The following is a 13742-nucleotide window of genomic DNA, read 5'->3' on the forward strand; positions in this document are numbered from 1 at the left end:
GAGTAGATACATAAAAGGAATCATATTTTATGGATATATGACAAGATTCCTTGAATAGCACAAGTTTTCTTCTATATTAAATCTCTGGTAATTGAAAGCTGCTTAATCAAAAACACCTTGTAAGTTTGGCACAGATATAGCACTGACTGTTTATGATAAAATGGCTTTATGGAAAGTTCAGTTTTGTTTTGTTATTTTTTTTCCTCTAGGGTCATCGTGGTAAAGGAAATATTTTTATCTGGGCCTCAGGAAATGGTGGTCTGGCTAATGATCACTGCAGTACTGATAGTTATGCGAACAATATTTACACAGTGGCGATTGGTGCCATCACTAACCTCAGCCTCACAGCTCCTTCACCTACAAGCTCTGCTCAGCAATGATGGCTGTGGTCCCTACAGAAATATCCAGTGAGGTACCAGTGTGGAGAATGGGGTCCCAAAACAGGTCTTCAATTTAGTGCAAGGTGAGTTAAAAATGTGTGAATAAAACATTGGTATGGATAACTAGAACCCTGCTGCTGTGATATATCAGCACAAACAAATTCAACAGGAGGCCATTGCACACCTCACCTCCTTACATAAATGAGCTTATGTTCCCAGGAATTTGGAGAGTGTAGTGATGGAACTTGAACATGGATCTCTGTGTCTCACAGGTGAATGCTCTCACATTCACACTGTAGAAGCAATCCTGCTACTGCAAGCTAGTGGAAACCCCATCCATTTTCCATCCACAGTTGCAATATATTTAGTACTTTGCTAAAGTTTCTTTATTCCGATTCTTACATAAATAACTCTGTTTCTATCTCATACTTTACAATTAGTGAACTGTAAATCTACAGATACTCAGACCCTGGTGCTATATAATTCTCTCCACTCCAGACACTGTCTACCTTATGCTCATTTTCTATAGAGACTGCACAATGAAAATGTTAACCTGACCAGTCAGGCATACAGTACGCATAGTTTTTTAATAGCCAAGGGATAACCCACAGTTAATGTACTGTACCACTTACAAAGCTAATCAACACTCTATGCATCTTTGATAACAAGATAAATGTTAAGTATTTTTTCAAGGGTTATGGTAGCCTACTTCCCTTAGATACTAACATACTTCATTTCGAAAACTGTTACCTGGATCACCATGCCAGTCTCTGACTGTAACCCTGCTTGGCCTTCAGCTCCTTCTGAGCCCTGGCCCCTCTTCTAGACCAGTGAGAGCTATGGGCACTCTGGCCCTACCTGCTTCCTGGCCCCTCCAGCCCTCTGCTTTTGCTGGGCCCACTGTTCCCTCCCTGAGCCCTCTAGTTCTCTGTTATCTCTCAGGGCTCTCTAGCCCTCTGCTTCCTCTCCTTAGTCCCTTCCACAAACCACCGTAGTTGCTCACTTGACCTCAGATGTTAACTAGGAGCCCTGCTGCCCAAAAAGCTCCTCTTTCCATGGCTCTCAGGCATCAGTGACTGGTGCCTCCTGAATCTGGTGGAACACCCACAGAAGCCCCCCCCATCAGGGGGGCACCAGCCCTACTGACAGGATCAATGTTGGCCATCAGGGAGGGCCCCAACCCCATCGGGGGGGTGGCATATGCACTCCCATGCACCCCCTACCAATTGCCTATGCTCTCAGGGCTAGACTGCCTGACCAGCTCAGCCTTGGGCTTATAACTTGCTAGGCCACCCACACCCCCAGTCAGGTGACTCTCTAAATTGCTCTCTGGAGCATCTGCATGAGCATCTCCTGCCTCACGTCTTCTTTTAAAGTGGCAGGAGCACCAAGCTTCCTTCTACAGTAGCCATGATGCAGAAACTAGAACTAGTCTGTAGGGAGGAGAAGAGGCTGGGAATTAATGAGGAGATTGTGACTCACAGAAGCTCATAGGTGAGAAAAGAGGATGGGACTAGAGTGAAATACCTCAGAAGTGGAGAATGCAATCAGATAAAGAAGGATTATGGAACTGGGATACGTGGAGAACAAATTGGACTGGAACAGCTATAGGTGGTAAAGAATGGGATAGAAGAGATCAGGCTTGTGAGAAACAGATAAGTTGCATGAAAAAAATACAACTATAATCATTAAAGCTAGGATTTTTGAAGCAGGTTAATTGTGGAAGAAAAGTTTACAAAGTTGGCTTCCTGCATGCTGAAAACAAGCAAACAATAATTTTCCCAGATGTGTTTCTTTGTTGTGAAGTAATGCTTCCTGGGTATTGTCATTTGGAGTACTAATGCCCCTGTACTTTCCTGAAAACCAATATCCTTAGTTGAACTACATCTCCCAGGCCTCCAGTGTTCTCTTGTCTCTAAGTGGCAGTATGGTTCACAAGAATAGTGAAGTTTCTTCAGATTCCAGGTTTTCATGGGGCATTTTCCTTCAGAAATTGTGGCGCACAGGGGAAATCCCTCAGGATTGGAAGAGGGCCAACATTGTGTCCATCTTCAAGAAGGGGAAGAGGGAGGACCCAGGCAACTATAAGCCAGTCAGACTAACCTCCATCCCAGGGAAAAACCTGGAAAAACTCATTAAAGAATCTATGTGTGATACCCTCAATGAGCATAAGATTCTGAATGACAGCCAGCATGGCTTCATCATGGGTAGGTCTTCCTATATATACTTAGACTTCCAAAGGGCTTTTGATTTAGTATCCCATGATATCCTAGTGGAAAAATTGGAAGACTGTGGACTTAACTGCTCAAGAGTTCAGTGAGTGGAAAACTGGCTGCATGGTGAGAAGTGGCCAATGGTGTCCCTCATGGGTCTGTGCTTGGACCGGTGCCTTTCAACATCTTTATCAAAGATTTGGGTGTGGGGATCAAAAACTCTCTGGCCAAGTTTGTGGATGACACCAAGTTATGGGGGAGTATGGTCATGTCAGAAGATAGGTTGAAGATAAAGGCAGACCTGGACAGCCTGTAGAGTGGGGCAGAACGGAACCAGATGAAGTTCAACACTCAAAAGTATAAGGTGCTCCATCTGGGGGCAAACAATCCCCAACATACCAATTTGACTTGTATCATAGCCAAAAGGAAGCTAGGGAGAGTAATCGATCATCACATTCTAGTTTCATAGTTTCTAGGGCCAGAAGGGACCTGAGCAGATCATCGAGTCCAACCCCCTGCCATGGCAGGAAAGAGTACTGGGGTCAAACGACCCCAGCAAGGTGTACATCTAGCCTCCTCTTAAAGACCCCCAGGGTAGTAGCCAGCACCACTTCCCTAGGAAGTTGGTTCCAGATCCTAGCCACCCTGACTGTGAAGTAGCGCCTCCTCATATCTAGCCTAAATCTCCTAGATCCTTTTCTGCCTTTGTACTGACGTGAAGGGAGTTCCCCAACCTGTTGGTATGGTGCCAGTTGTTCCTCCCCAGGTGCATCTGTTTGCACTTGTCGGTGTTGAATCCCATCCTATTGTCCCACCCCTGTAAACTGTCTAGGTCTGATTGCAGCCTATTCCTCCTTTCTAGCATGCCCACATCCCCCCACATCTTAGTGTCATCAGCAAATTTGAACAGGGTGCTATTTACCCCCTTGTCCAAGTCACTGATGAAGATTTGAACAGTGCGGGCCCGAGGACCGAGCCCTGCGGAACCCCACTACCCACATCCCTTCAAGTCGAAAATGACCCATCCACTTCCACTCTCTGGGTGCAGCCCTCCAGGCAGTTGGCGACCCATTTGACTGTGTGGGTGTCGCACCACACTCCCCCAGTTTCTTAATGAGAACGGGGTGAGAGACAGTGTCAAAGGCCTTCCAAAAGTCCAGAAAGACTATGTCCACTGCTACCCCTGCATCTAAGGATTTGGTGACCTGGTCACAGAAGGCCACCAGGTTGGTCTGACAGGACTGCTGCTAATGAACCAGTGTTGGTTGCCCCTAAGGATAATCTCCCCTGCTGGCCCCTTGTGGATATGCACCAGAATAATTTTCTCAAAAAACTTGCCCAGGATTGAGGTAAGACTAACTGGCCTATAGTTTCCCGAGTCCTCCTTCCTCCCCTTTTTGAAGATGGGAACCACATTGGCCCTCTTCCAGTCCTCTGGCACCACACCAGAGCACCACAAGCGCTCATACAGCCGTGCCGCAATGACCTCAGTCAATTCCCTCAGTACTCTAGGGTAGAGATCGTCTGGACCAGCTGATTTTAATACATCCATTCCTTCCAGAAGTTCCCTAACTAGTTCCTCACTAAGCCTTGGCCTAGGTGCGCCTCCCCTGGGATCTAAGGGGGACCCAGAGTGGGAGTGACTGTTCCAGTCCCTGCTCAGGAAAATGGAGGCAAAGAAATCATTAAATATGTTGGCTTTGTCATCTGGTGTGACGACCAAATTTTCTAGCATGTCCTGCAGGGGCCCACATTACCCAGAACCTTCTTTTTGCCCCTATGTATTTAAAAAAGGACTTCTTCTTGTCCTTGATCCAGGAAGCTAGTCCCAGTTTCATCTCCACCTTGGCCTTCCTGACTACCCCCCTGCATCCCCAAGCAAACATAGTATAATCCTCCCAGGTGATGGCCCCTCCCTTCCATTGGGTGTACGCCTCCCTTTTAGCTAGGAGACATTCCCAGATGCTTTTGGTGAGCCATGGGGGCTTATGTGCCCTCCTGCTCCCTTTGATCCACATTGGGATTACCTCTCTTTGGGCTTGGAGGATCATCTCCTTAAGGAGCAACCACTCTTCTTGGACACCTGGCTCCCCTCCCCTCCAGGACCTCAGTGCTTCCCCAACTATTTTTCTTAGCTCATTGAAGTCCGCTCTCCTGAAATCTAGGGCTGCTGCCTTGCTGTAGGCCTTTGCCACCCTGCGCTAGATGGTGAATTCCAGCAGGTGATGATCACTGTCGCCCAGGTGGTCAAGCACCCTCAGCCCCCTCACCAGGTCGTCACCCATGGCCAGCGCCAAGTCCAACAAGGCATCTCCCTTGGTGGGACTGTGCACTTCCTGGGTTAGATGGAGGTCCTGCATTCTGGCTAGGAACTTACGTGAGTGGTCAAACCTGGCTGACTGCTTTTCCCAGCAGATGTCTGGAAAGTTCAGGTCCCCCATGATGACCACATCCTTTGACCTAACTACCTCCGTGAGCTGACTTAAGAATTCCTGGTCTAGCTCTTCCCCTTGGTTGGGAGGTCTGTAGTAGCTCCCCGCCGTTAAGTCTCTTTCCCCTCGACTGCCTTGTATTCTAACCCAAAGCAGTGCTCCTCCTCTGATTCTTTGCTAATTGACGAGGATGTGTGTTTCTCCTTAATATAGAGCACCATGCCCCCACCTTTCCTCCCTGTTTGATCCCTCCTGTACAGCCTATAGCCCTTGATATTCACCGCCCAGTCATGTGTTGGGTCCCACCACATTTCAGCGATCCCCACTATGTCCAGGTTGGTGTCAGCTAGCAGGAGGGTAAGTTCCTTCTGCTTGTTTCCCATACTATGAGCTTTTGTGTAGAGGCATTTGAGGCCTCCTGTGGATGTGTGCGCTGGCCCCCTACTTTCAGCATTGCCCTGGCCCCTGTTGCTTACCTGTGTATATGTTCTGCTCATCAGCCTAGGGTGAGCTGTACTTGTGGGTGTTGCTTAGTCTGGAAGTCTGATGTTTCCTCCACCCTTGTCTTCCCCTTTCCCCAATAAGCCTAGTTTAAAGCCCGCTGGAGGAGATCCACCAACCTAGAAGAAAACACACGCATACCTTTATGGGAAAGGTGGATCCTATCCCATCTGAACATGTCTCTTGTTGTGATGTGCCAGTCATTGTCGAGGAAGCCAAAGTCTGCCTCGAGAAACCATTCCTGAAGCTGCCAGTTGGTCTCCGTGATACACGTTGCATGCCATCATCCACGTCCGCTCACTGGTAGGATAGAAGCGAAAACCACCTGTATGCCTATCTCCTTTAGCACACACCCCAGAGCATGGTAGTCCGCCATCAGGCAATCAGGGCTTCTCCTGGCTTCATCATTAGTACCCACATGGATTAGGACCATGGGGTAGTAATCGGTGGATTGGATCACGGCCTGGATCATCCCTTTCACGTCCTGAATCTTTGCTCCAGGTAGGCAGTAGACCTTGTGTGCCAAGGGGTCCTAGTGACAGATGGGACCCTCTGTACCTCTCAGGATGGAGTCATCTATGACGATCACTTGACGCTTTTTCTTCCTGTCCTGCTTAGCTCCTTCGGCCTGCTCAGAAAGTGGAGAGCGTGAAGTTGCCTCCTCTCCGGTTTCCTCCTCTCCTTCCTTCTCCTCCAGAGTTACCAGGGTCTCGAACCTGTTCTCCAGCTGGACTGGAGGAACTGGTACTGCTGTGTTATGAGCAGCCCTGGTTCTGGAGGTGACAGTCTGCCACTCTGCAGTGGAGGGCACCTCCCCAGGTGCTTCTTCTTTGGGTGCGTGACCCTGCAGGGAAAGGAAATAGCTTCCTCTGGCTCCCTGATTCCCCTCAGCCTGCACCTGCACCTCCAGAGTCCTAAGGCCCTACAGGACGGGTGTGGGGGTCCCCAATCCCTGCCCCCCTAGGCCTTGCTGGGAAACTCCCGCAGGCCAGGGGGTGGGGGGATGCCAGCCCCCCCATGGGCTCTGCCTGGTGGAGGCCTCAGACAAGCCCCGGGAAGGCTGCCCCCCCTGGGCAGGGGCCCTGGCAGCAACCCGTGTCAACACCATCATAGGAGTTGCTGCTTGTTTCTGGCTTAGTGTGATGCCTTTGCCCCACACTAGCAGGAGTCTCCCTCCTGGCCCTTCCTGCTCGCCCGCTGGCACGAACGCCAACAGAAACGTCGGTACGCTCTTACAGAGTGCACCTGTTTGCACGCTCTGTTCGCACGGCTCCCTACCAGCTCAGTTAAGAGGGGTCCAGGGGCTTCCCCTCTGGATCCGGCTGAGCTGCGTTGGTCCCTCTGCCCCACTTACCTTAGGGGGTTCAGCTGCTGCTGCCCCCACTGCTGGCTCTGCTGCTGCTGGGTTCACCTCTGCTATGGGTCAGGTAAGGGGGCACACGTGCATGCGGGACATACGTGTGCCTGGATCCCTCCTCTCCCCACTGCTCCTGGCTCCTGAGTGCCAGGAGCTACGTCAAACTGTGGCTTTTAAAGGCCGCGGTTTGACATTCCTGCTGCTGCCCCAACAGCCAATCAGGCACTCTGGTCTTACTGGAAGTGCCTGCCGGTGGTCCCACCCCCTACGCTCCCCCACTGCGGGGATCCGGTGCCTCCTTAGCCTGCTCCCCAAGGGTAAACCCCGGGGGTGCTCCCTGGCTTGGGGGAACAGTCCCCCCTAGCCCTCCCCCATTTGCGCACTCTGTTCACGTGGCTCGGGAGCATGGCTCCCTACCGGCTCAGTTAAGAGGGATCCGGGGGGCTTCCCCTCCGGATCCGGCTCAGCTGCATCAGTCCATCTGCCCCACTTACCTTAGGGGCTTCAGCTGCTGCTGCCTCCGCTGCTGGCTCCGCTGCTGTTGCATTTGCCTCTGTGCCGGGTCAGGTAAGAGGGCACACGTGCATGCAGGATCCCTCCTCTCCCCGCTGCTCCTGGCTCCCGAGTGCCATTAGCATGAGCTGGCAGTGCGATGCTGTAGGCAGCAAGGCAAACAACATGCTGGCATGCATTAACTGTTGCATCTCATGCAAAACTAAGGAAGTGATATTCCCACTTTACTCACATTGATGAGGCCACAGTTGGAGTACTGTGTCCAGTTCTGGGTACTGCACTTCAACAAGGACATGGAAAAACTTGAGAGGGTCCAGAAAAGAGCCACCCATATGATAAGGGACTTGAAAGACAAGCCATACGAGGAGAGGCTGAGGGACTTGGGCCTCTTCAGAATACAGAAGAGAAGTCTCAGAGGGAACTTGGTAGTGGTTTACTGCTACATCAGGGGAGTACACCAATAACTCAGTGAACAGCTGTTCACCAGGGCACCCCTGAGGAAGACCAGGAAGAACAAATTCTTGGAAGGCCGCTTCAGGATCAATTCCAGGAAAAACTCCTTCACAGTCAGGGTGTCCAGACTGTGGAATAAAACTCCCATTGATGGTAGTGCAGACACCTACCCTGGAAATCTTCAAAAGGAGACTCATCTCGCTGGGGTCATTTGGGCCCAGTTGTCTTTTCCTGCCTAGTGCAGGGGGACAGGACCTGATGATCTACAAGGTCCCTTCCTGCCCCTAACAAGCTATAAATTTACAGAAGTTACATTTTTCATGTGATGAGGCCCCTGGATGTGCTCCACAGCCATAACATAACATTCACAGGTGCAGAATGATTTTTAAATGGCTAATTGCTTGAAAATTTAACCCTTATCTAATGAAGTATCAGACTGAGATGCTCTAAGACAGGGCGTCCTAGAGTACTTGTGCATACTTTGAAGGTAACTGTGGGCAGTTCTGCCTACATCCCATGCAGCATTGTAGGCTGGAAGATTCTCACACAGACAAGCACCAGCCCAGCCCCATCCCAAGGGCTGTCACAGAAAAGAGACAGAAAATCTCTGTCTCCTGCCTATGCAGTGTGGGAGGGAGGGAGGCCCCCTGCCACATGTACCTCCCCAGCTACCCCTGCTGGGGTCTTGGGGAGAGCTGGGCAAACCCATGAGGTAGGGAGGCTCTCTTCCCCTTCCGTCCCCCATGTGAGCATCTTGACAGTGGCAGAGGCTACCACACCTGGAGCTTAGACAGGAAGACCAGATCTCGGCACCTCATGGACCCAGCCAGCTACCCCTGCTGGGGTCTTGGGGGTAGGGGGGAAAGACCCTTCCCCCACCCACCTCCCAAGTGAATGACAGCAGCAGCCTCGTGGTTGCCATGTCCAGAGCTGGGGTGGAGGGGGAAACAGATACACACCCAGCCTTGCAAGCCCGGCCCAACTACCCCTAAGACCCCAGCAGGGGCATCCAGGCTGGGCCTACGCAGCAGGGGAGCTTCCTTCTGCTAACCCCTACTCTCCCCAGCCACTGCTGGCAGTTGTCAGCTGGGGTCACAGGGCTGGAGAGAGCCCCCACTTGCTGGCCTGGACCAATATAGGCAGGCTCTGACCCACCCCCACACAGTAGCACTCTAATTCATGGTGCTTTAAACAAAGTGCCATGAGATAAAGCGCCTCCCTGACAGACTGCCTATACTTGTGTACACTCCCATAACCCCCTTGGCTACTGAGATAAAATCAGAACCTAAGTGATCATATAATTAAAAGACTGTATTACTTCAGTAAGTACAGTAAGACTGTAAAATTCAAATACACAAGGCAACCATAATTCTGGCATTTCTTAAATCTAATCCTTGATTTGGCAACTGCATTAATGTACTCTTAATAGTTTTGGGGGGATGTAATATAATAAAGACATTTGCGTAAAGTCTTTTTTTGCTTTCTCTAAACCTAAAAAAAACCTGGAGTGTGATCTGATCATCTTATGCTGTGAACAGATGACTTTTCTAATTGACTTAATAGATAGTTCCCACCCTGAACAGAGCTGGTATTAACCCATTCCTGTGGTTTGCTTTCACTGACAAATAAATAACACATGTAACTCCCTGGTTCAGGGTTGCTAAGCCATTGATGCACTCTGCCTTAGACTTGAAATTCCTTTGTCAGGGCTATGCTGAAGTCTGCTTTGCTTCATTCCTATTCCTTCCCTGGGATTTACTTGACAGTGTCGGGAATGGCTTCACCTAAGCATCAAAACTGAGCCACTAAGTCCTGTAAGTTATTCTATCTGCTATCTTAGTTCTCCTACTGACTATGCAGTCACTTTTTCATGCCCTGTCTCTTTCAGATGCCCCAGTTACAGTGTTTTCTACAGCCCTTTTCCCCCTACCTCCAAGCATGTTCAGGATGATCCTTCTTTTTACTCTTGGTTTGTCCCATTTTTACACAAATACCTTCTGAATGAAAACCACAAAATACAATTTCTAAGTGTTAATACTTTTCTTGTAAATTTTACTGCTAGTTTGGGCATTTTGAACAATGTATTCTGCTTTCAAGATTTCCTTAGAGCAAATTCCAAAACCAAATGAGATTTCAGCAGTCATCTGGTACATAAGACCAGACTCAGACAAAAGGAACATCTGTCTTGTTTCAGTACATAGACCACAGACCAGCTTGTCACCAAGGGTGTCATTTAACATAGCATTGCACTTGGTGTGTTTAGCAAGCTTTTTAAAGACTGCCACAAATTGTAAAACCATTTCCTTATCTTCTTGGTTTCCCTTATGCAACTGGAATTTCTCAGTAATTGCCAATGTCAAAGAAGCAAAACACAGGGAATATAGAACAGTGTAAATAATGATGATGATGCTTGAATCCCTAGTTACACTTTAAGCATTTTCCTTTGCCCCAAACTTGGAAGTAGTTGCTGGAGGTTGTGGTTTTAGTAGCTTTATGCCGTCTTTGATTTAGTCTTAGGCCATGTGTATGAGATAAACTTACTGTGCCCAGTAGCGGTACCATCAGGCATGCCACATAGCTCTGTGAAAACTGCCTCCTAAACTGGAAGCAGCAGAACCACAACCATGCAGTACTGTGGTCATTCTAAATCTCATGGGGACTTGCTAATTGGTACTGTATAACAGGGCTGCCTGGCCCTTTAAGAGTAAGCAGACAGGCCTGTTGTAGAAGCTCACCTGTGGGCAGTTAGCTAATAAGGGACTGTCCCACTAGCAGTTAAAACCCCAGAGGAGAGAGGAGAGAGGGAAAGCTGAGAGAAGAAGCAGCTTGTGGCCAGGAGGTAGACTAGGACCCAGATATGCTCACTACCAGGAAGGTCCGAGTTAAACAGCCTCTCCTGAATCCCAGAAAAGGACTAAACATTCTGTTTATTTGTTGATTTGTTTGCTTGATACAAGGACTATGTTTTCAGTTTAGAAGACTAGCTGAGGAGCTCCCAAGGGAGCAGAGCCAGCAAGATAGCATGCCCACTCACTTACACTCTGTCACTCAGAAATGATAAATACTTTGACCAAAGCATTCATAGACATTAGGGCTGGAAGGGACCTCACAAGATCATTGGGGTCCAGCCCCCTGCCCAAGGGGCAGGGAGTCAGCTGGGGTCAGATCACCAGCATTTCTTAAAGATATCCAAAGTAGGTGCTTGCACCACTTCTGCAGGGAGTCTATTCCAGACTCTGGAGACTCGGATGGTAAAGAAGTTTTTCCTTATGTGCAGTCTAAAACGGTCTTCCAGCAGTTTGTGACTGTTAGATCTGGTCTTCCCTTGGCATGCCCTGGTGAGCATTCTCTTAGTTCCTGATGCACACCCTTTATATACTTATAGGCTACGACCAAGTCACTCCTGAGCCTTCACTTCTCCACGCTGAAGAGTCCCATGTCTAAAGAGTCTCAGCGTCTCCTCATAAGGCCTGTTCTCTTGACCTCTGATCATGTGCGTGGCTCTCTGGACTCTCTCAAGCTTCTCCACATCCTTTCTAAAGTGTTGGAACTTAGGCTAGTCTTTTCTTCCTCTCCTCCTGGGAGAGCTGTCATCTACCTCTTGGGGTACATTTTCCCCTTCACCCCTCAGGTGCCCTGGTTTTCTTCTTTGGGTCAGCCTTCCCCAAAGCTCCCACTGCATCCTTAGTGCTCTCTGGGCATATTCCTCACTCCAGAATTCTATCTTTCCCCAGCTGGTCGGTCTTCCCCCAACCCCTGTGTACACTCTCACATAGGCTACTCCCCCAACTCTAGATGCAACCAGTTTCCTCAGGGTCCACCATTTAACTTGCCCTGGGAGGTTACTAACATGGCCTTCTTCCCAATATGTGCCCTCCATCTCGCCTGGTTATTTTGGGTGCTGAGGGACCTTCTGCTTTCTTAGCTTGGTCCGCAGTCTGGATCTGGCATGGTATTTGCTTCTGTGCAGGGCTTGGTAGCTTGTCCTCCAAGTGGGACTTGGGGCATACTTCTGTTTTCCCTCTAGCTCCCCTGGGGGGGGAGGGTTGGCCTCTTCTCCTCATCTCAGGCTCTTTGGCCCACCTTCTACCTTGGGCTTCTGCCACTCTCTTTACTTTGGAACATGTATCTGGTCTACTGTATGCCAGGGCCTGCACCATCTTTGGTCTCTGGCCTTTTTTTTTGGATGTTGCCCTTTCCAAGTGTGGCCTTGGCAACTCAGATCACTGTTCTTGCTTCTTGCACAACTGCCATACCCGCCTTATCTACTTCCATTTGTTGTACCTGTTCTGGCACTGTCAATATCCCAGTGTCATACCTGCTAGCAAGTCTTTCTAGACTCTCTCTTAGGTGGTTTATCTCCTCTGTATATTGGCTTACCCATTGACCCCATTTCCGATCCAGGTACTCTACATGGTGGGGATAATTTCTTCCAAAATTATTGTGGGATCTGTCTCTGAAGGTTCCTCCATCATTGTATTCTTCTCCTGTTGCTCTGCTATCCTCTCATCTCTGGGGCTTCCCGGGTCAGCATTTCTGAATAGTTCTTGGTCTCCCTGAACCTTTAGGAATATGAGCTGTGCAGCCTCTATCAGTTTTTCACTCTCTATTAAGAGCTCTTTCAAGACCTCGAGCTCCTGAAAGTGCTCCTTGCATTCTGATTCAGCCCTGGATGCATATTCTTTCAACTGTATGCCTATTGCCACCAGTCTGTCTTCTAGTGGTTGTGTGGTCTGTAACCTTTGCTGTTCTATCTCCACCCACAGCACCGTCTCCCTGGCTGCACCCCCTTCTAAAAGGGTCTTCAGAGACTGTATCTCTTCCCCAAGTTGACCCATTTCCATCTTCATCCTTTGCCACTGAGCTTACAATGCTGCACAATCCTCAGTTCTGTCTTTTACCTCTGCTTCAAGGGACTGCTTCTGGTCCTGTAATGCCTCATGATTCGTCATGTACCCTCACTTTTTCCATTTCTTTCCCAGTCTCCTCTGACTGGGTATGGGTCTCAATTAGTTTCTCTCGCAGCTCTTGCACCAGGCATTCTGACTGTAAGTATCGCACTTGCAAGCTCTCACGCTCTTCCTGCAACTCCTCTAACTGGTCCTCTTGGCTCTGTAGTTCCTTCCGTAGAGCCCCTATAATGCATTTTGATACTTCCAGCCTCTGTAGAACATCCTTTTGTTCCACCTTCTTGGCTGTACTGGGTTCAGGAGACTTGATCCTCCATGCAGCCATCTCCTTCTGCATCTCTTGCAATTTTTCCTCCCACTGTTTACTCTTCTTGGCATCATTGGCCATTAGCTGTTCCAGTGCTTGAGTCTTTTCTACCTCACCTGCAATCAGACACCTGATTTCTTTACACCTGCCTTCCTTCTTTCCAGGTTGCACCCGCAGCTCTAAAGCAGCCACTTTTGCCTTGGCTTGCTCCTTTTGGGGCTTCACCATTTCTAATTCACACTCTAGACGAGCAGCTTTTTCCTCCATCTCGTTCACCCGCAACTGCCAGGTGAAGGCTTCTTGCTGAAGACCTTCCAGAGTCTCTACCTCTGCCATGATTCAGTTTGGCCTTACTCCTTTCCTAGCCTGCACCTAAAGTCTTCCCCTCTACCATCTATAATGGCAGTATTTTTCCAACCTCAGCTCTTCTTTCTGAGCCCTGGTCTCGCTGCCTTACCCTTCACTTTGCTGTGATTATAAACTGGCCCAAAGGTTCATTTCCCTAATTAGGGATACAGAGTTCCTCTCCATGCATGGCCTTGATTCCCGGCCAATATACCATTTGTCATGGGATGGGGTCCCCACGGATGGCCGTGGTGCCCCTAGGGCTCTGTGACCCCACCTATCTTGCCCAACGGGCACCCTTTTCCTCTCCTGCCACATTTTGCTGGTAATT

The 13742-nt window shown here is 49.2% G+C and overlaps 1 pseudogene; it reads right to left on the reverse strand.

The window, feature by feature from the left end:
- Positions 1-12067: 12067 nt before the first annotated feature.
- On the reverse strand, positions 12068-13402 carry LOC149874693 (uncharacterized; annotated as a pseudogene).
- Positions 13403-13742: the final 340 nt, after the last annotated feature.

This window comes from Crocodylus siamensis, chromosome 1 (genome assembly GCF_052110815.1).
Source record: "Crocodylus siamensis isolate JL-2025a chromosome 1, ASM5211081v1, whole genome shotgun sequence".
NCBI lineage: Eukaryota > Metazoa > Chordata > Crocodylia > Crocodylidae > Crocodylus > Crocodylus siamensis.